Genomic DNA, 22,919 nt, shown 5'->3' with positions numbered 1-22,919 from the left:
ACAGACCTGCCCTCCGTCCGGGCCCAGGAGGGTGGAGATGTGGCTGCGAGGACATGGAGTTCTCGCAGCTCCTTGGTTTCCTATGATCTCTGAACGCATAATAATCTGGCCACTCAGTGTGTATCATATATAATAAAAGGCTAATATGCAAATTGTCCCCTCGACCAGGAGTTCGACCAGCAGGCAGGCTGGCCAACCGCCCATGTCCCCTCCCCCTGTCCAGCCTGGCTGGACCCCACCCATGCACGAATTCATGCACCAGGCCTCTCTCTCTCTCTCTCTCTCTCTCTCTATATATATATATATATATATATATATATATATATAGACACACACACACACTGAGTGGCCAGATTATTATGCATTCAGAGATTATAATAATCTGGCCACTCAGTGTATGTCCCTGGGCTAGTCACCTGAACTAAAATGAGACCCTGGTTTCTTAAGATTGTTGCAAAAAGGAAGCAAGCTACTGCATAGGAAGTGCATGAAATGCGTGGTGAACATTCAGTAGAAGGTGGCTGTTATTAGCGAAGGAAGGAAAAGGGAAAAGGGACAGAATGAAAGGCGGGTTATTGATAGGTTGGGCAGCTAGAGGGATGGGTAGGTGGAAGGCTGTGCTGATGGAACCCCCACGGGCTCAAGGTCCACAGAGATAAAGGGATGAGACGGTGGGAGAGAGGAGCCTCCGTGGGGCAAGGCCAGCCCGGGGAGCACCGTTAGGTAGCAGTCCTCAGACCTGGCCTCTGGAAAAGACTTCCCTCCTTTCTCCTCTGCTTCTGCCCCAATCCAGCATCCTCCATGCTACCAGTTAGGCCACAACCCTGCGAGTCACCTTTGACTCTGTTCTTCCCTCACATTCCACTTTAAATTAGCAAATCGTATTGGCTTTACCTTGAAAATGTATCCAGAATCCTCAACTGCTCACCACCCAGTCTTCAGTGACATTTCCTACCTGGACTAGTACAGGAGCTTCCCAAGTGTTCTCCCTGCTTCCAAGTCCCCAGACTTTTCTGGCCCATAGTCTGTTCATAGAGAAGTCAGGGTCAACCTCCAAAAGAGAAGGCAGAACTCTCCATGGTGCCCTGTTTCCTTCAGAGAAATCTCCAGACATCTCAGTACCCTCAGCCCTCTCCTCCCTCTCTTTCCTCCCCTCCCTCTCCTCCCTCTCTTTCCTCCCCTCCCTCCCCTCCCTCTCCTCCCTCTCCTCCCTCTCCTCCCTCTCCTCCCCCCCACCAGCCCACTCCCAAGGCCACACTGGCCTCCTGGCTGCTCCTCCAACCAGCTGAGCAACCTCCCTTCTCAGGGGCTTTGCACTCGCTTTGCCCTCTGCAGGGAAGGCTCTTTCCGCTCTCTGCGCAGACCCTCCCACTTCATTCAGGTTCCTGACCACCCTTTATTAAATCGCACTCCCACCCTCATTCTCTCTCCCTTCACCCTAACTTACTTTCCTCAACGTTATCTTCCAACATATATCTCTTTGTTCATTTGCTTATTGCCTGCTTATCCTTTAGCATGAAAGACCCATGAGGTCAGGGACTTGGTTTTGTATCTCGCTCTCTCCCCAGTGCCTAGAATAGAATCTCGTGTGTACTTGGTGCTCAATTAATTAATTAGTTAATTAATTTATTAATCTGCATGGATCTCCTGAATCTCAAAAGGGGTATAATGAGTTTCAAACAAAATGAAATCATTACAGGCAGAATTATGTAAGAACACTGCATTCTGGGTATATGTATATGGGGTATGTGGGAGAGAGCATCCTAGGAATGTTCTAGAAAAGCCGGGAAGCAGTGTGCTGGGCCACCGCAGACGCAGCCCCGTTCCTCTCTCTCCTCAGGAGACTGACTTGGGCTGCCAGTTGTTCCTTTTGTAAGGGGCGTGTGAGAACGGACGCCTCTCTGGCCCTTCCACATCACTCCCTCAAGGAGAATTTGTTGAACCCCAGCTTTATGCCCAGACTGTGCTGGGCCTGGCGGGGAAGTGCAGAGACGGCCAGCCCACCCTCTCACTCCACCAGGAGCCTAGCTGCTCAGCTGGGGCGTCCTCAGTGTGCCTGCACCATCCGCGGTACAGCCCTTCCTCCTGTTAGCACAGGGCCTGGGCTGAACTGGCGCTCCGTTGAATCTGGTTTGGAACCACGAGCCAGGGACGTGAGGAGCATGGGATGAATTTAAGAACAGTCCAGTCCCCACACTCCTGAGGACCTGGTGGGGTGAGGCCCATGCTGGGCTCGCAGGCCACACAGACGTCTGCTGCTGGGGAGCTGACAAGCGTGGAAGCACAAGGAGCAGCATGTTTGCATCTGCCTGAGGGCGTATCTTACTTCACATTGCAGCCCAGGCATTTCTCACTTGGTTCTAGGGTTGGAAGCTGAGAAGGAATAAAAATAGGGATAAAGATCCCAAGAGGTTTTGTGCTGACACAAATGTGTTTGAGAAAGTGCACTACCACGATCCTCAGAGCCAACAGCTACAGCACCTCAGGGAGCTGGGGAGTGGCCCAAGCCGCCTCCTCCAGGGTTTTCTTGTAACTTAAAAAAAAAAATCAATAGCCTTGTTTTAAAAAGCATTTTTAGATTTACAGGAAAAATTAAGTGAAAATTACAGAGTTGCTTCACACCCCTCACTCTGTACCAATTTCCCATATTACTAACATGTTGGTGTAGTAAATTTGTTACCACTGATGAGCCAATGTTGACACATTGTTATTAACTAAAGCCCATAGTTTACATTAAAACTCACTTTTTGCATTGTACATTCTGTGGGGTTTGACAAATGCATAATGACAGGCATGCACCATTACAGCATCATACAGAAGAATAGTTTTACTGCCTAAAATCCCCTGGGCTCCGCTCTCCACCCTTCCTTCCTTCCCTCTCCCAAATCCCGGGCAACCACGGCTGTTTTTACTATCTTGGTAGTTTTATCTTTTCTAGAATGTCGTATAGTTTGAATTACGCAGTATGTCGTCTTTCCAGGCTAGCTTCTTTCACTTAGCTGTCTCCTCGAGTTTTAAACATGACCTTCTCCCAGCCCCCGTACACACACACACCCACACACCCCACACACACCCTCACACACCCATCCATCCATTCTGCTCCTGGAGCAAGGGACCAGCAAAGGAGGAGCCCAGCGCCGTGCGCTGAGACCCACCTGAGCAGAGCCTGCAATGCCCTTGCTTTTCCTTCGTCCACTGAACGGGCCCGGCCCTGGTGCTACTGGAGTTTAGCCCAGGCTGGTAAACTGTCAGGAGCCGCCTGTGTTTTGGTCCCACATCTGGAAGTGTCAGCTGTGCAGACCTTCCCGTCCCACTCCCGAGTAGGCAGGAGGAGCACGCGGGCTGTTTGCCTTCCTCCTCCGTGGTTTGTTTTACTTGCCGTGGGGCGGTGGGCCCGCCGTGGGGCAGGGAGCTTCCGCGGGCAGCAGCCCTCCTCCCCACCACATCCTGTGCGGGCTACCTGTCCCCCAGCCTCTCTGGCCGCGGCTCCCCGCCCAGCCCAGGTCCCAGCAGTGTCTGTGCTGAGCCCTGGGACTGGCTGAGCCCTGGGGGCAGTTTTGTGGTCATTGGGGAGAAAGACCCCCTCAGATGCAAGGAGACTGAGGACGTTTCCCCTGCCCGCCCAGACATGCTGCTTTCTCCAGTCGGCCTCACAAACTAGGGTTCCGGGGGAGCTCGGTGGCAGGAACCTCAGCGTGCAGTGCACTCAGCAGTCCCTCTAGACAGCGAGGCTCTTTGGGGGACAGATAGGCGATCGGGATGGGTTTTCTAACGGGGCAGGAGAAGCTCCTCCAACCCCACCCCAACGCTGGACCCCGTTAGGAGACAGGACGGTGCACGTGAACGGGGGTCGTGTGGCTCCTCTGGTGGAGCCAGGCTGGAGATTCCCAGGGGCCGGGGAAAGGGAGGACTAGGCCGAGGGTTCCAACCCTGGGGAGCAGGGACTGAAGTTTAGACCCCGCTTCCATTGCTTCCTGTTTGGAATAAACACAGAGCGGAGGCCAGCTGGTACCTCCTCACGCTGACGGACACCAGCCAGGTGTGTCAGAGTTCAGCACGCGGAGGAGGGAGACTCATCGGCCCCACGGGGAGTGGACATTCCATGCCGATGACCCAGATCCACACCTCCTCCTCCTCCTCTGCTTTGCTGTCTTCCCCCGGCCTGTGGCCTGACCACGGCTCACAGAGCTCTGGGCCGCCCCTCGGTGGCCCGACCTAGCTGTCCCCCTGTGAGTGGAGATGAGTAATACCTGTCCCAGGGTTGCCATGGGACGGTGAGCACTAATGCAGTGGGGAGTTCGAAGCTCTTTAAACTCCTCAGGGGAGACACTCTCCAGGCCAGCGGTCCTGGCTTTTGTTGTTAATGTTGGAATCAGGATAGGCTCCCTGCGTCCAACTCCAGAGTCTGGGAGGCGCTGATCCCTGACCATCGGCCCTTCCAGAAGCCTGGGCCCGTGCCTCGGCTTGCCTGGGGAGGCAGAGGATAGAGAACAGCCGACCCCTGTGAGTGTGAGCCCCATGCTCCTTACAAATAAGTCCAGCCTTGACCCCTAAGTCACCTCCTCCCAGCCTGCCCCCAGGAGGTACAGTGAGAGTCCGGAGAGAGAATCCCAGGCTGGCTTCCTAGGTACATGCCTGGCAGGGTGTGTCCAGGGGCGGGGCCCACATTTTCGGAACCAAAAGATACTTACGTGATCAGACAAATCATTTCGTTTTTCTCTTGATTTGGGGAGGGGGGACGTCTCAGAAAGACTTTCATAAATAGCCTTTATATTTATAAAGCATAAATGTAAATGTGGTGCGTTTAAAACACTGCCTTCCGCCTCAAGGGTGGCATTCTGTACAGTGAGGCCCCGCCAGACGTCCGCGGTGTGGCCGCTGCTGGAGCGGGTGCACAGGAGGCCCGCGTGGGCCTTGCTGCTTCGGGAGGACCAGCGAGTGCTGGGAGGAGCTGTGGCGCGCTGGGTCTTCTCTCCGGAGAAACCAGGGTTGGGTTCCAGTGTCACCCACCGCCACCCCGCTCCGCTCTCCAGAGAAAGTGGAGAGGTGTGGAGGCCCAGGCCTCCATGGCAGTGGAGCAGGGCTCCGTAGTAACGAGGTTCTCTGTGCTCCCAATGCGGGGGGTGAGGAGGAACGCATGCCCGCCTAGGGAACCTCAGGCAGGCAGAACCAATCTTCCTCACACAAGGAAGTGCTGACGCCCGCGGTCCGGATGGGGGAACGCAGTGAGACCTGCTTTCTTCCCAGCTGAGATGAGGTGCGTTACCCTCCCCGGGCTGCGGAGTTCCGGCCTGTCCCCCTCGTGTGAAGAAGGCCGCCCGCTGAAACTCTGGATCCCCTGCACCCTGCCTCTCTGCGGTCGCCTGGGGCTTCACGCTGAGCTGTTTGGGTTACCCAGAGGAGAGCAGCACTGCGCGCTCGCCAGGCATTTCCCACATGGGCCCAAAGACACGTTGGTGACATTGAAGAGTGGCCTGAGCGCTGTGCCGCCTGCCCTCAAGACACTCGGATCCAAGCAAGGGGGTCATTGCACGTTGAGTCGCGTGCCCTGCGTTCTCTTATTAGAAGAGTAGGTGCTGGATGGTCGCCTTTATTATTATCACGATGATCGTTCCTTTGGCTTAGATAAGCTGCTGATGTATAATTATTTCCCGAAAGCCCATGTTCTTGGAAGATTGGGCTACTGAGAGTTTTGTCCATTACAGTGTGTTTGAGAGTTGTATGGGTAGAGGTGTGGAGGCCCAGAGCAAAGGGCTGGTCCTTCACCTGGGCCTCGGCCCGTGCACGTGGCTGGTTCTGCCGCGGGGAAACGCCAGCCAGAGCTGGGGACCTGCTGGTGAGATACGCCCAGGGCCCTGGGGAGGCCCATCCGGGACAGGAGGCAGGGGGCCTGGAGGCAGAGCCAGGGAGACAGGCCCCTCGGGATCTCTGGCTGCGACCAACAGTCTCCTTTCAGGGGTGGGGTGGCCTCTTTGTCCCAACACTGAGGAGCATTTGAAGGTCAAAGAGGGGGTACACCACCCTCCTCCACCAGAACTAGGGCACCCACTGAAACCTGCCTGACAGTGCTATTTGGCCTAGCTAAGAAGACATTGGGAAAAAGGGGACATCTGTAATACTTTCAACAGTAAAGATACTAATTTTTTAAAAAGAAGACGTTGGTTAAGTGGGTGATGGTGGTGGGGGAGGTGGGGTGGTTCTGGAAGTTGGTGTCGGATTAGGAAGGTTTGGAAGGATCTTGTTCTAGTTATCCTTTTGGGAGAAAATTCATTATTATCTGTTATTTAAAAACTCAAACACACAAATGCTGAAAGAAGAGTATCACAAACCCAGTGTACCCATCACCCAGATTCAGCAATTCTCACGGCAAACAGCAGGGCCTTTAACATACTGCTTTGCTTTCATTGCTGTGCTGTGTGTGCCAGGTGGGCCCGGGACGGATGCCACCAGGCTGCCCTTCGCTAAGAAGTGTGTCCTCCAGTCTCCCCACCCCTCCTCACAGTGGCCTGGAGAGGACAGAGCCCCAGCCCAGGACACTCGGCTCGATTCGCGATGGTTCCGCAGTGCACCCAGATGTGTCTGTGCTGCGCCCCACCGGGTGCTGAGCTGGTAGAGAACGCTTGAGCTTTATCTTTGGATTCCCAGAGCCTCGTATGCAGTGGTGTTCAGTGAGTGCTTAGTGGCTGGTGAGGCGAGTGACTCCATGAGGGGTGGGTCCACCTGGGCAGGTTAAGGATGTGAGGACTTAGTTCACCATTTGGGGAGTAAATGGGGGCAAATGGTGGGATTCAGAGCTGAGTAAGGGGACATGGTCTGAACCCTGCAGGGTCCTGGCTGGGCGAGGCGTTGGGTGTGGTCATTCTGCAGGGCAAGGGCTCCTGGTTTCCCCGGGAGGGAAGCGGTCAGCGAGAATGGGAGAGCTGGGTCGGAGCTGCTGCCTCAGGCCTCTGCCTGCCTGGGTGTGGTGGGACAGGACTCTGAGGACCCGTTTTTCTGGGTGGCCACAAGCAGCCTGTGAGCCACCTGCTGGGCCAGGGCCTGCGTGCCATCCCAAGTGCTGTTTTATTCATTTTGGGGTTGGCAAGGAACAGGCCCTCCAAGAGTGGGGAATGGAGTCCGCTTCCGGCCTTTGCAGCACGGGCAGCCCAGGCTGCTCTGTGTGCCGCTGGGCAGAGGTGAGGGTGCAAGGGGGTGTCCGAGGACCACGAGGGGCGGTGCTGCCCACACTTCCCCTTCGATCTGACCTTGTGTGTAGCCAGCAGGGGCCTCAGGCAGGACCTCGCAGACCCCGGGGGCCCTCCCACTCCCTGGCTGGTCTTTTTCAGTTAAAACTTCCAGGCCGGTCCTCCCCTCCCATACTCGCACGATGTGTGTGTGAGTGTTTTAATTTTTATTCTTGGCAGAAGTTAAGACACAAAATGGATTTGGAAGGAGATGAAACCAGTCTGGGTATATGTTGGGCAGCGGCAGCTTCATTCCTGGAGTGGGAGGGCCACAGAGCGGGGAGGGGCTGGGTGGGACCCAAGTCTCTAGGTGGGGGGTTGGGGAGCTGTCTCCTCCGCAGGAGGGACCCAACGGAAAATGGACTCCTTAGGGGAGGCCGGAAGCTAGAGGCTGAGCTGGTTAACCCTTTGGGATGTCAAAAAGCCATCATGTGATGGCAAAGCTCGCTGGTGTGAGGTGGTGTTAAGCGGACCTGGGACCCCCGGATGGCCCACACCTGCTTCACTTCCCGGTGGTCCCTGAGCCCCTGCAGACTGCCTGGCTTTGTTAAGGAAATCGCTGATGGCATTTCAGGTTTTGATGTGCAAGCCTTCAATGTGCATATGCTTGGAAAACCTCTAGGCTCCTGCTAACCTCCCAGAAGTTGGTGGCCCCAGTCAGCAGGGGTGACGGGTCCAGGGACCTGTTTGTGTTTCCTTTGCTGCTGTTGGGCCTGTTGGGCCTGCGGTGGCTTCTGCTTGGGTTTTGGTTTTTATTTTTATGTGAAGAGGAGAAAACGAGGAATTTTAAAAGTCCAGAAAATATCTAGGGAAATCTGAGAGAAGCTTTGAGAATATGTTTTATTCCTTAAAATAAATGTGTGAAACTAAAAAAATATATAGCTTTAAGAATGACAAGAATTTCTTCAAAATAATATAGTCGGGACCATTTTTATGAAAAACTCTCTGTTCCAATCATGGTATCCAGTGCAATCAGGGCATTTCTGGCAGAGGCAGACATTCCTAATCAAAGGGACCCCCAGATCCACGGCAGAGGCACCCCATGCTGCTTCCCAACCCTGGCTACCCATCACGGTTTCCAGGAAAGAATTTTAAAAACACTGATGGATGCCTGGGCCCCCGCCCCCAGAGGTTGTAACTTAATTTGCCTGCCGGGCTGCCCAAGCACTGGAGTGCTTTTGTGTCCACAGTGATTCTGTGCAGCCAGAGTTGAGAACCTACCTTCCAATCCTGTGTAAGAACAGAAGGAAGATGAGAGAGGCCAGATTCAGAAATGGAAGAATCTTATTGTCTCTCATACATACTGGTGCATATAACTTGAATCCAGACTCGGAGTGCTGCTACCAACTTCTGGGTGGGATTTCAGAACTCGGACCTCAGGACTGACTCCGGGAGGGGCGGGGAACAGCACATCGTCAGGAGCTGGCCGCGCACTGTGCATTGTGGGACTTGCCAGCCCAGTCCCTCCTGAAACACGGTCGCTAGAACAGGACTCCAGTTCAGACTGACTGGTTGCTTTCAGGCTCAGCTCCTTTGTTAGAACACAGTTCATTGTGTATCTGCTTGGATCTACCAGGGGCACCAAAAGGCAGGGGAAGCAGGCAGCCCTGGCTTTGAACCCTTTGCTTGAACAGGATGCTTAATCTCTGTAAGCCTCAATTTCTGCATCTGTAAAATGGGGATGACAAAGCTACCTACTTCATGGAGTTGTTTATAGAGGTGAGACAAGACAATGCATGAATTGTCTCACACATAGTAACTCAGCAGATGGCCAAATTCTTGGCTTTCTGCTACAATCGATTATTTCTTCCAATTCTCAATATTTGCCTTAGTTCCACATTGTGACAAAACCTGGTATATTACCTTCACTAAATCTCAATGGCTTTTAATTACATTTACAAATACGTTAAATTAGGAAGTTACAAATTTAGCAGGAAAAAAGGCAGTCCTTAAATGTTAATATGCCCAACATGATAATTTCAGCAAACTAAGTACTTGATGAATATTTTATACAACTTACTAAACAAAGTAATTTGATTTGTGAAGGTTATTAATGGACTATTAAATGTGTTTTCATTTTTTCTAAAACACTTGTCCATATTTTGTGGAAGCAACAAAATCCTGGAATTGGGGGAGGTGTTTGTCACAATCCAGAGCAGTTGAATGTTAGAGACACAGGAAAATGTTCAGATGGGATAATGGGCAATGAGTGAATCTTTTTTGGCCCAGGGGGTTGTTGGGAAATAAGGCCTTCATGCCTATGGGAAGTTAAAATAGTGTGTGATGACATAATAATATTTGGGGATAGCTTCTTTTTGTTTTCTTTCAAACTTGCCTTTTTAATTCCATAAGTGATAACATACCCACTTTGAATATTTCTGAAGTGTTTAATATAAAACATGCAAATCCCCTAATCTTCAGAAATAGCTGACGTTAACATTTAAGTGTTTCTTGATATTTTCCTGTGACAATCCAAATATCTATATACCACATATTTATATGTAATTTTTTATTTACAAAAATGGGATCATGCTGTTTTACAAATTGCTTTTGGGATATTCTCCAGGAACCTCTTAGGCCACCATTTCCCAAAGTGTATTTGATGAAATCCCCCTCACTAATGGTACTCTGGGAAAAAAAGAGTAGTGTGGTCAAATAAGTCCAGGCCTGTGGTCAAGTAGGTCCAGGCCTGTGGTTAAGTGAGTTCAGGCTTCAGTGCATACGCTGCCCCCCCCTCTTGGTGATTCATGATGCAAAACCACATTTTAAAGGCTCTGAAAAGGCCTGCAGTGAAAAAAAATCTAATTAGCTTTTCTTAGCATTGCATTTCCTGTAACTGTTTTTTGTTAGCACATTTTAACATCCTGTAGGCTTTTAGAAGCATTCCTTTTTAAACTATGCTTTTATTGATTTTTCTCGAGAGAGAGGAAGAGAGAGGGATAGAGAGAGAGAGACATTGGCCAGCTGCCTCCTGCACACCTCCCACTGGGGATTGAGCCTGCAACTCTGGCATGTGCCCTGACAGGGAATCGAACTGGGGACCTCTCGGTTCATAGGTCAATGCTCAACCACTGAGGCACACAGGCCAGGCTAGAACCACTGTTAGGCATTCCTCACTCACCTCCCTTCCACCTCCTCCATCTATAGCCTTGTAGGGTAGGCAGGGGGAATAAAAAGCTCATGTATTCATTTAATCAACAGATACTTACTACAGTCCTACTATGTGCCAAGCACTGTGATGTGACAGATGCTGGGGCTACAATAATGAGCAAGATAACAGGCTCTCTGCACTCAGAGACGCGCTTCCCTGCAGCACCGTTCTGAAGTTAGTCATAGGCAGGATGGGTTGCACCTGGGAAAGGCAGACCCTCAGCAGGGGACCCTCTGCAGCTGGTGGAGCTGGGGTAGAATTATCCCGCCCCTCTGCTCCTGACCCTCCCTCCTCAGCCTGTCCCGTTCCCCACACTTTGCTTCTGCTATAAATAGAGGTGCTGGCAAGCATCCACGTGTTTGTTTTCTCTGCGTGTGCCCGCCGTGCACCCAGGCCACTGTGCTTCACAAGTCGGGGAGAGCTAACAGGAGTTGGGGGCTTCCAGCAGAAGGCAGAGGCTGACAGACGGACCGGAGCATGCTCCAGGCTTCCAAATTGGTATTTATTTTAAGTTTTAGTTGGTTTAAAAGAGCTTTGTAATTGAGAAAGATTGAGGGTGGGTGGGGGACGGAATGTGTATATTTAGGGGTCAGGGAGGTGGTGAAGAAAGTGTGTTTGTATGAGGTCAGATGGGAAAGAAAGTAAACTGTCATGATTCTAGAGCACACTTACCAGCTGGAGCTGGAGCGGGTTGCCGTGAGCACACGTAGGCCTGCACGTGTGCGTGTCTGTGTCCTAGAGGCAGTGAGGCCCAGAGCAGGAAGCCTGGAAGGCCCGGGCGGGGTGTCTGGCCCCGGAGGTATCACCTATTCTCTAACCTCCTTTGTTGAAATACCAGGAATAAATCTGCAATAAGGATCAGACTAATGAAAATACGGGGTGCTCCTAACAGTAACCCTGAAGGGGGCTATTCAAGTGAGACGCACGGCTGTCCTTCATCGAACAGCTGCTTTGTGCCCGCCATCACTCTGGACGTTGACTAATGTAATCTGTTTTCCTTCGACACCCCTGTGAGGTAGGCTGTGTTGTCCTGTGTCAGTGGGGGAGCTCCTGAAGGCCCGGGTGAGGTTTCTTGCTGGCAGGAAAGTCTAGGAGAGGTATGCTCCCTGCAGCACAGTCATGCTACCAGCTCCCGGGCTGCCTTCTTCAGCAATTCAGTCATGTCACCCCCAAGGCTTAGCTTTTCACTTGAATACTTCAGATTTCCTGCCCGCATGCATGAGCCTGTTAGGTGCTGGCGTGCTGGGGTTAGAGGCAGTTTTGCCCGACATTAGAATCAGCCCCAGAACCAGACAGGCAAGCAGCAGCAGCCTGATCTCCATTCATTCTGGGTCCCAGCACCTGAGACTGGTTTTGAGCCCTGTGGAGGGTGAGGGTGTGGGCCTGGGGCCATGGGCAGCTTAATCACCATGAGGAAGGGGCATAGGAAAGGACCACAGGTGACAGCTTAATTGGAATTGGTGGTCATTTTGTGACCTAGCAGAGGACGGCAAAGTAAGTCTTTTAACCCTCAAAGCACCCTAAATGCCCAACTTGGACTGACAAAAAGCTCCCTTTTTTATTTTATGACTACAGCTCCCACTCGGCTCCTCTCTGCCATGACCTTTCACCTTTGTGTCTCAGGTCCTTATTTGTTCACTCAACAGGAATTTGCCGAGAACTGTGTTAGGGCTAACGATGCCCTTGTGAATAAGATCATCGCCGTTCCCAATCCCTGCAGCCCTTGGCCTAGCAGTTCGGCCAACTGTGAATAATTCCTGTGATGGTGCGTCCCCGGGGGGCGGGCGGGACTCCGGGGAGACAGAGCTGGGCCCTAACCGCTGCCTCGCAGAGAGCAGGTGTGGGACTGCCTGTGGAGCAGAGCAAGTTTGCTCGGCGCCCACCTCTCCACACTCCTTCCCCGCCACCCCTGCTTGGATGCTCCAGCAGGGGAGAGCTGTGTCCTCCTGCCTCCTCCCCTGAGGGAGAACCCAAGCCAGGTCCCGGAGGGAGACAGGAAGGAGCGGGCAGACACATCGCCTTCTGCTCACGTTCTGCTTTGCCGTGGGAGCCACCCAGACTTCCAGGACCAGATAGGGCTCGGCGGGGAAATGATATTGGAGGTAGGTCTTCACAGCTTAGCAAACATTCATTGATCATCAGGAGAGAGACTTGTTAATCAGTTACTATATAGTGAGAAGTGACAGTGACAGAGCGGAGGCCCAGGGGGTCCTCAGAGGCTCCTGTTCACTGCTGCCTTTTTCCTGCCTTCCCTGATGTTCTTGGATGAGTCTTCCAGGACTTAGCTAGGGAGGAACCCAGGTGATAGGAGGATACTTTTAGGACTTGTGAAAGGGCTACGTTGGAGGATTGGCCTGTGCCGAGCGGCGTGTGCCCCAGTGTGTGACACGCTTATTTTTTTAGTGCTCTGGTCCTTGCCTGTACTTGGTAAAACCTGCAGTTTATCTTTGACTTTGATCTTTCCTGGAGGCCATGCCGCATTTTAATTTCGGTATAATAGGAAGGTGTGTCAGAGCTGCACATTGACTAGGTTCCAAGTTCCTCAAGGATGGGAAACTGCGCCTAGACTTCCACTACGTCCCCGCCACCCTCTCTGTACTGAGCGTGGATGATCTGGGGAAACGCCTCCCCTTTGGTTGTGTGGATGTTACATACCCAGATCCTGGCTGCCTGGGCTAATACACCTGCTTCTTCCCTTTGCTTTCAGTGGGCTCTGGCAGGTGGTCCGTGTCCACACTTCCTCTCCCTGAGCCTGCTTAGGATAGTCAGGCTGTGTTCACGCAGGGATCACGAGTGGGATCGGTTTCCTTCGTCCTAAGAGACAGGGCTTGAAGCTGTTGGCATCTGCCTGAAGTGCTGCTCAGGCCCTGGGTCAGGTGTGTTTCTGGACCTTATTTGTGCTGTCTACCCACTCGAATGAATTCCTTTTGCATTGGACCTTTTGTTAACTGTGAGCACCAGAGTGCCCGGACGTGGGTGCGCCGTTTTCTTTGCAGTCTCTGTTACCATTTTACTTCATTGTGTACCTGTTGGAGGTAGCCCCGGCCAGAGGCTGTAATTGGAAACAGGTGGGTGGGAAAGAGCAGGTGGATTGGATGAGGCTTTGCACCTTCACTGATGAAGTCGGAGGTGAGCTCCTTTCCGGGCTGGGAGTGGGGGTCAGGGACGGATCGGGCTTTGTTTTCCTTTCTATAAACACTTCGTAACTTCTTGTCCCAGATGACCTACTGCTTGATGGGATCGTTCCTCCTTCTCTCCAAACAAGTAGAGGCACTATGGAGAAATTATGATTATCATCGTCATCATCAAATGAGTGTGGAGAGGGCATAAACAGGGTGGGGGTTGGTGGTGGGGAGAGGTTATTAGCTTAAGTGATATAAATGTTGACTAGTTTGGGATGGAAATGGAGAGGCTAGAGACTGAGTCTTGCCACAAGCTTGGGGACACTGCAGCGCTCTCCAGAGACCTGACCCCGGGCTACTGTGAGGGTCTGTACAATGTAGGTGTTCCTGCTTTCTTTCAACAAACATTTCTTGAACTTTTGATGCATGTGTGGAAGGCAACAGAACCAGGCCACTGCTTAAGTTTGTACAGTTTATAAGGAACAGTGAGCAAAGAGATGATATCATACGTGTCTGGAGTTGTTAAAATGCAACGTGCCCTTGTCTTACGGGACATTAAAAGCACACCAGGTGGCAGTGCCCCGTATGACATTAGACCTCAGGACCATCGTCAAGGTCCATGACACCTGTTTCCCCAAACTGCATCACTGCTGTGTGCCAGGCTGCTTTCACGTGTAATCGTATTAACTCTTTTAAGCAGCTCTGCAGAACAGGTGTATCCTTCTCATTTCACAGAGGAAACTGAGACGCAGAGATTCAGGGACTTGCCCAAAGCCACCTCCTCTCCCGGGTGGAAGTGGCGGAGCTCGTGTCCAAACCCAAGGCTCCCAATCCTGCTGAGTTCCAACACTGTCACTCAGTAGAGAAACGATGTCTATAACAAAAATTTGAAATGTGTCCTAAAATCCTTGTGTGATGAAGCATCAAGGAGGGTTTTGATCATCTCTTTCCCCATCTGTAAAGTGGGACAGTAACGCTCCCTGGGCTGTGAAGATGAAAGTGACAATGTCGGTGAAGCCCCTCGCACTGGGCTTGGCACAGGAGGAGCTCTCTGCTCTCCTCCCTCCTACCCTCCCCCTGTGTGCGCTCTCTCTCTCTCTCTCTCTCTCTCTCTCTCTCTCTCTCTCTCTCTCTCTCAGCAGCTTTCTTATTTCTCCTCCTCCCACCTTCTCTACTTGCCTCCTCCCACCCTGGCCGAAAGCGCAGGTCCACGCTGGCCAGGCGATAACCTAATCGTGGTATAATCCTAGATTAGATTGCCCACAGTCCAGGGGCTGCAGGAAGCCCCAAATTCTCAAGCGTAGTTGGATGTTTGTTCTGGGAGAAGACATAAGAAGGAAAACAAAAAAGGTCCTTGAGTGAAACCCCAAACCATAGGATCACCTGCAGGGACACTGACCTCCCTCAGGCCGTTCCGCCCCTCCCTCCTGGGCTGCCTATACTGATCGAGGGGCCATTTGGTTTTGAAAAATAAAAGCCACAGTTACAGTCAATTCCTTCTAGGAAACCCCCTCCCCCAGGCCCTCCACCGATAACAACGTGTCCCTCCTGTATGTCCATGGTTCAGGTTAACATTTCTTCTGAACCCTGAATTTCTAATATGAATAAACCCTTCCGTTCAGCAGACACTGAGCCCCCAGGATGTGCCAAGGCTTTTGGAGGTGCTAGGTTAACACATCCTTGCCTTCAGGAAGTTCATAGTGGGGGTAAGAGGGAAGAGATAAGAGGCCCATTACGGACACGGGGTCAGATCCGTCAGTCACTGTGGACATGTTGTGGGAGGTCTGCGAGGTGCTGTGGAAACTGGCGTGAGGAGCAGTCCCGGGAGCATCAGAGTTCCTCTGATGGGATGGAGGGCGAAGGAGAAGATGGTCCTGGTAGAAGGAAGAGAAGGCGCGAAAACGCCGTGTGCCCAGATTTGAGGGCTTTGGGGAAGAAGACCTGGGGAAGGTGGGCTGCAGCCAAAGAACCTGGAGGGTTGTGCGAAGGAGTTAGAACTTTATTTATTCACACTCAGATGAGGAGTAATCGAAGGGGGTCTGTTAGCTTATTTGCTTGTTTGTTTTTAACTGATCTCAAAAGGGGGGAAAATCATTCATAATTCTTTCACATTTTAAAACCCACTGCTTTTATTTGTTTCATATTCCTTACTAGGTCTCACTCAGCTGCTTACCTCCTTTTTACAAAATGAGATCTATGGGTTTTTTTCCTTAACATCTTTTAAACATTTTTTCATGTTGCCACTTGATCTTTATGATTAGCATTTTTAATGGCTGCTTAATGGTTCAATTATTATGCCATAATTTTCTTAAAGAAGTATGCTAGAGTGAAAAGACAAGGGGTTTAAAGTCAAGTGGACCTAGTTCAAATCCTGGCTCCGTGTGATCTTAGACAAACTAGTCACCCTGGGCTTTCATGTCCTCATTTATAGAATGGGTTGATCATGTGCCTACCTTACAGGGCCATTGTGAGAATTCCCTCAAGTGAGCTGAATTGTGCATTATACCCTGCTTGCTCAGTGAATGGTAGCTGCCCACTTATAATTTTTACTGTTTGGTTGTGCTTGATATTCTAGAAAGAAGGTAGGTGGCAATGTGGAGGCTGAGTAGATGGGGAGAAGAGAGAGACAGGGAGCCAGTTTGAGGTCCCTGGACCTACACTGTCCAGTACCCTAGCCGCGAGCACCTGAAATGTGGCTAGTCTGAATTGGGATGTGTAGTAAACGTAAACACTACATTTAGAAGACTTAGTATAAAACAAAATATAAGAGGCCCTCACTAATAATTTTTGTATTGATTACATGTTGAGATGATAATATTTTAGATGTATTGTGTTAAAATATATTAAAAATCATTTTCACTTGTGTTTTAAATGTGGCTTCTAGACATTTTTAAATGATATGTGTAGATTCTGCATTGCGTTGTGTCTCTCTGGCTGCTGACACCAGAGTCAGCGACCATGCGACTGACCAGATCCTGGGTGGGGTATGGTTGGGCGGGGGTAGTGGGGTGGGGGGGCCGGGAAGCCAGGAGACAGGGTTGAGACAGTGTGGGCAGCTGAGTGGGAGGTGATTGTCAGCATGGTTTTAGGGACGACAAGAGTAGATGAGTTCATGTATATGTTTTTATAAGCAGGTCATTAGTGGGTATTCTCAGCAGTGAAATGAAAGGCAGGCATTTGGTCTAGAGCAGAGTAGCTGTCCCTGCTTCTTTAAGAGTTAGCCGTCCTGGCTCTCACCCACGTGGTGCACCTCGGAGGTAAGATTGCCGACAGAGTGCTTGCTGCAGGGCAGGCTGGGAAAGAGCTGGGCTGTGCTGGCGCTGTACTTGCTCCCGTGGGGCACTCCTCTGTGACACATGCAGCATGCTGGGGTCGAAACAGCTGGGAATAGACTCCACAGAAAGGAAGACGTTGGGGGGGGAAGGAGGAGGAGGAAGGGAAGGCGTCTTCTGCAGGGAGGCTCAGCGCTGTCAGCCCTGTCGGACCCTGCTCAGGTGTGTGTCTTCTCCCGTTTGGAGCTCTCGGGGAGCAGGCATTGCTGCTTTTGTGGGTCCCTAACGATGTCGGGGAGATGGTGCTGAGGCGGGTTTCTGGGTGGCATTTCAGATAACCACATGCTATTTAGGTTTCAGAGCCAGGAACTGAAATTGCACCTGGCTCTGGAGAAGCCGTGCCACCATCTCCTGCAGGGTTGGTTGGGTATAGGGCCCTAAAATCAAGATGAAAAATAGAAGCAAAGAAAAATTACAAGAACTTTCGTATACTCACCTACAGTGGGTTCCCCTTGGGTTGAACTTAGAAAACCACGGATTTATGAAGCATCCCAGTGAGGTTAAGGCCAAGGAGGTGGAACGTATCCAGTTTGGAGGGCAGAAAACCAACCACGGCAAGCACAGGATCTGCTTGGTTTGAGCGGGTTCATCCGACCTGGGCTGCCTGGCTTTGGCCTCGGACAAGGCAGATAACAAAGGCCTCTGTGACAGACACTGGCGTCACCGAGGCAGGGCACTGTCTTTCTGCTAAAGCCTCTGCCACCCATCTGAACCCCGGCAGCAGCTGGCAGTCGGGGGGCAGTTTCAGGCTCCTGGCCGGCAATAGTGAAACTACAGGAGCATGGATACGATTTGTCCAAACACCACTTGTTGAGCTCTTCCTATGTGCTCGACACCCTGGGGGTAACACTTCAGCTGTGGTAGCTTTTGTGTTCTCTCTTGATTTTAAGTGTGTGATTTTCACCGTCACAGAACGGAACGCATAGCTTTGTTTCACAACGTAGGGAACGGACTCTTCGTTCTTCGAGGAATTCCTTAGTATCTCAGTTACCAATTTTACTCTTTCTGAGAAGTTGGGAGAAAAGGGCTCCGTTCCCTTCCCACGTTTTCTGCCCTCTTTCCCTTTTGAGCCCCGGGGAAAGATTCCCTCTGACCTCGGGGAGCCCCGAGTCTCACTTCCGGCAGATACGCTCCTGACGAGGCTCCGTCTGCTGGGCAGCCCACTCAGAGCTGAGGCCCTTTGTCCTTGGTGTGGCCGTGGCCACCACAGCTGTCAACCACAGCTGGCACACCTTCCTCCACCCCAGCTCAGCCGGAGGAGGACAGGGCCCAGCCTGGACGTTTCTTTCTAACGTGGTTTCATCCCATTGCAACACCTGTGACTTCAAGGCCACTGGCCTGACCCCTAGAGGGGGTGGGTGTCACTGGCTTTTGTGACCTTCCCATGACTGGGATTCGAGATGGTGTTGGGTTGCCCAGGCATAGGTGGCTGAGTAAATACGAAGGTTTGAGCTCAGGGTTGGGCCCATACCCACCTGCCACACGCTTACACGTGCACACACGTTCAGAGCCACACGCTCCATCCCCTGAGCCGATGCACACTCCACTCTGCTCCCCTGGGAGCTCCCCCTTCTCGCCTCTCCCCACCAGCTTCAACCCCCAGCCCAGCACCACCATCCCCTTCTTCACTCCTAACCCCCACCTCCGCCTTCCTGCGGGCCCAGGCCTCTCCAGGTTACTGCTCTCCTCGGTCCTGGGTCCTTTTGAAAGGAAGCAAGAAAGAAAAAGGGAGGAAAAACAGAAAGAAAGAGGGAAACAGAAGAATGAAACCGGACCGAAGGGGCAGTGGTGCCTGAGCGAGCTCACTGCATTACAATGAATATGGACTCTATTAAGCTCCGTTCTGCCTGTTAGTGTTTCCCGGGGCAACACAGCCCCCATATGGCAAGCATGCAGCAGATTAGGGTAGGCCCCTGGGCCCCATTGAAGGCCAGGGGCTTGACTGGCAGTTGAACCCCCGTCCCACCTCCCCCTACTCCTCACACTTGACACTGCCTGTGTTTATCTAAAGCAAGGAGGGGGGCCATTTGGAAGGTTTTTGTCCGGCTCTGAGGGAAGGGGAGAGGGGGCTGGGCCGGGTGGGGAGAGGGAGGCTGAGGGGAAGGGGTGGAGGTGGGTGGAAAGGGGACAGCAGCAGGGAAGGCTTCATAAATATTCAAGAGCAGGGTGAATGGAGGGAGAAATAAAGCAGATGGAATTCGTGTTAAAGAACAGCACAATCGCCCTGTTTTGAGCCCTCCAAAAACAAAAAACAGAAAGCAAAGGGAATGCCTTCTAGGAGAGCAGGAGCTGCGTTTATCCAATTAGCAGGGTTGTCAAATTGAATTTATATGGAATAGGGTGGGGGGTTGAGAAGGGGTGTAGAAGAAAGGAAATGGTTTTCCTTTTCTCTCTTTTTTCCATTTAGCAATAAAGGTTTGTGTCTCCCCCCGCTCCACGCAGTAGATTTTTTAAAAATCTCTGTAAAGAAATAAGGCTATTTTCAGGAAGGGGTATGTGTGACACAGAAATGAGACTCCCCAGTAACTTCTTCCTCAAGTGGCTGAGGTGGGGAAAATTCGACTTGTCCAAGAGAGCAGACCTTCCCTTCACTGGAGGCAGAGGGCACGTCTCTCTGTGGGGGATCCTCCGAAGCCCGGGAGGCTATGCCAGGGTCCCCCCCTCCCCTTGCCTGGATGGCAAGCCCCCCCCGCCCCCACCTGAGTGGAAATAGGCCCTGTCCATGTTTGTCAGCAGCTGGTTATCAATATTGGCCGCAGTGAGAATGAGAAGCCCAGGTTTTACTAATGTCACCTTGATCATATATTCCCTTCTCAAAAACCATCCATGATTCCCATCTCCTATGGCATTGGTCGGCAAACTCATTAGTCAACAGAGCCAAATATCAACAGTACAACAATTAAAATTTCTTTTGAAAGCCAATTTTTTAAACTTAAACTTCTTCTAACGCCACTTCTTCAAAATAGACTCGCCCAGGCCATGGTATTTTGTGGAAGAGCCACACTCAAGGGGCCAAAGAGCCGCATGTGGCTCGCGAGCCGCAGTTTGCCGACCACGGTCCAATGGTATTGAGTTCAAGCTCCTTTTCCTCCTCTTCCACAGCCTGACCCGACCTCATAGTCCTCCCTCGCCTCCTGTCATTCTTCTAGAATAGTCTCCAAAGTGGGCTGCAAGCTGCTGACGGGGAAATACAAGAAATTCCACCCTGGAAGAACATAGTAGCGACTCTTAATGTTTGTTTCCATCTCAAAAAGGCACAGGAAAGAAACCAAGCTCTCCTGATGTTTAATATCGGGATGGACATGGTACCTTCAGCCCGTGTGTCGGGCAGACAGTGCCAGGAGACCTCCACGCACGGAGGCCGGCAGTGGGGACCTCGCTGCCTGTTCATGCACTCCTCACTTTTCCTGTGCTCCGATAAGTGGGTTTACAGATGAGATTATTTAGTTTTAGCTAAACTAACTCTCACAAAAGGACAAGTGGCTTAAAGAGATGCTGCAAAGAAGCTAGGTTGCCGAGCACGCTGATAATCCAAGCGCAGGCAAACAGGAGCGGGTGGCAGGGCTGTCCCTTTTCAAGCCACGTTAGGAAGCAAAAACAATGGTAATGGAATCACTTCTGATGAGAAGTCACCAAATAATTAGCATTCACACTGAGCGTTTGAAAGAGATTACATCCATGTTATTAGTGATGAGCCTAGGCCTAAATAGGCATGCAGTGTCAGCTTAATGATGTTATAAAACAACCATGATTAACAAGTCATTAAAATACGGTTTCACTTTTACCTCCTCTCTTTTACACTTGAGTTCAGCAGTACCTGCATCTGATGTATAAATAGATGTGCATGCATAAGGGATATTTGCCCAGACTATTTTACTCACGGGAGCAAGATCAGGAAATCTGGAGACCACTGTTCAAGACAAGCAGCCAAACTGCTCGGTGCACCTCCCACCCCAGCACCTGCATTCCCACCGGGCCACGTCACCTTCCTGCAGCGCCATCCGGCTCCTCACGCCTGCGCCTGCGTATTCCAAAGGCCCCGTTGCAAACCCTGGATCCAGAAAACCTTTCCTGAGAACTCGAACTTGAAAACGCGCTCCTCCCTCTGCTCTCATTTGCTATTTCCCTTTGGTGGTGATCAGTGAAGATATTAAAGATGCTACATGGGAGTAATCCCAAAACTTTAGAGGTTTTGTGCAACAAAAGATTACGCTGCCTTCTCCCATCCCGTGGCCGTGCCCTCTGAAACCTGTGACCTGTGGCCCTGGGACAGGAGAAGGGAGACGCGGAAGCCGCCCTCTAGTTCTCCAGCTCCTAACTGCCTTGGTCTGAAAGTGACACGTGACACGTGACACGTTCCCTTACACTTCATTGGCCAGCACTGGTCACAGGGCCTTGGGCTCACGGCAGAGGAGGCTGGAAATGAGGCGCTTAGGGATGTCGCCTGAGCTCGCTGGCTAAATCCACCTTCTATTACCGTGCCTTGCGTACTTGCCTTATATGTGGTAGACTGCAGTAATACTTTTTCTTTCCCAATTATAAAATCAAAATACACCGTTTTTAAATAGGAGACTCACAAAATTTGGATAAGGAATAAGCTAGACGTATGAAGGCTGGCTCAGACTTAAGAACCCAAAAACAATTGTTATTCTCCCCTGTTTGACATCAGAGATGTCTGGGTAGATGATCTAGGGACCAGTCTAGAACTGTGCCGTCCAAGGTAAGTGAACATGTCCTGTGTCACTTCTGGAGCAAGGCAGGTAAGAGGTAGTGAACTAGACCCAGGGGTGACCACTAGCCTTATGTGGCCACTTAAAACATAAAATGCCATTCCTCAGTCACATTAGCTGTAGTTGAGGGATTTCCTAGCCGCAAGTGGCTAGTGGCTCCCCAGCATTTTGCACAGCACAGATGCAGAGCGTCTTCATCGGTGCAGAACATTCCGTTGGAGGAGTTTGTGGAAGGAGCGACGAGAGCTTGTTCTAGATTAGGGTGTAAATGGTAAAAGAATGGCAGTGACCACACAGATAGTTACTGTGGCAGGTAATGATCCAGGTAGCATTATTCTTATGCATAAGAGAGTAAGTCCAGAAACACTGTAAACTGAGTTTTAAAAGCAGTTCTAGCAGTTGGTTAACCCGACCCCAGGAGGCAGTGACAGGATGGTGGGAAGAGCGCTGGCCCAGAGGGAGACCCGACTGGTATCCCGGTGTCTCCTTCCTAATCAGCAGGGACACCTTCTGCAAAGCACTCTTTCCTGAGAACACTCAACACCCATTAGCGATGACTGTGTTTTCTCTGAGGGTCCCTCCTAATTTAGAATGTTTCCCTTTAATTAGGTCTGTGGATACAATTTTTTAAGTAAAATGACTTTTAAAAATACATTTTTATTGATTTCAGAGTGGAAGGGACAGGGAGAGAGAGAGAGATAGAAACTCAGTGATGAGAGAGAATCACTGTGATCTGCTGCCTCCGGCACGCCCCACACTGGGGACTGAGCCTGCAACCCGGGCATGTGCCCTGACCGGAAATTGAACCGCGACCTCCTGGTTCATAGGTCAACGCTCAACCACTGAGCCATGCCGGCCGAGCAGTAAAAATGACTTTTTAAATCCTTCTCCTAAGTCTATCTAAACTCACATGTCCAGCCCTCTGAGAATTCACTCATTTCCCCAGTATTTCCCCCCAATGCCGCTCCTGTGTGCAGGACCACCCCCCCTTACTTGAGGCAGAGGGTGGGGGTGGGGGTGGGGCCGCCAGCACTCAGCAGTCACGCTGCCACTTAGCATCACCATCTGGGAGGAAACCTCTCTGCCTTCCAAGGTAGTAGGGAAGGGGAATTCTGCTATGGAGTTGGGAACAAGCAAAAAATGTAATCTGGGCTTAGAAATGTTTCTTTTCTTATGTAGCTAGCGTTCCCCCCCCCTCCCCCCCCCCCCCACCACCAATGGAACAAAAATTTTGTCAGATCTGTTTCTTGCCACTGAATGTTTCAGCTCTTCTTGGCTATGGGTAACGGGCCATCCAAAGCCGTGTTTTGTGTGTTGGCCACGGAGCTCCCCCTTTCTGAGAGAGCGGCATGGCCCGGGTG

General features: G+C 51.3%; 1 protein-coding gene across 6 annotated transcripts in view; it reads left to right on the top strand.

Annotated features, from left to right (window-relative positions):
- The window catches only part of BOC (BOC cell adhesion associated, oncogene regulated), a 71,034-nt gene that overhangs the window by 8,216 nt on the left and 39,899 nt on the right, over positions 1-22,919 (top strand). The window lies entirely within an intron of this gene.

This window comes from Cnephaeus nilssonii, assembly GCF_951640355.1.
Source record: "Cnephaeus nilssonii genome assembly, chromosome: 3".
Lineage (NCBI taxonomy): Eukaryota > Metazoa > Chordata > Mammalia > Chiroptera > Vespertilionidae > Cnephaeus > Cnephaeus nilssonii.
This window is presented reverse-complemented; position numbering and strand designations above follow the sequence as displayed.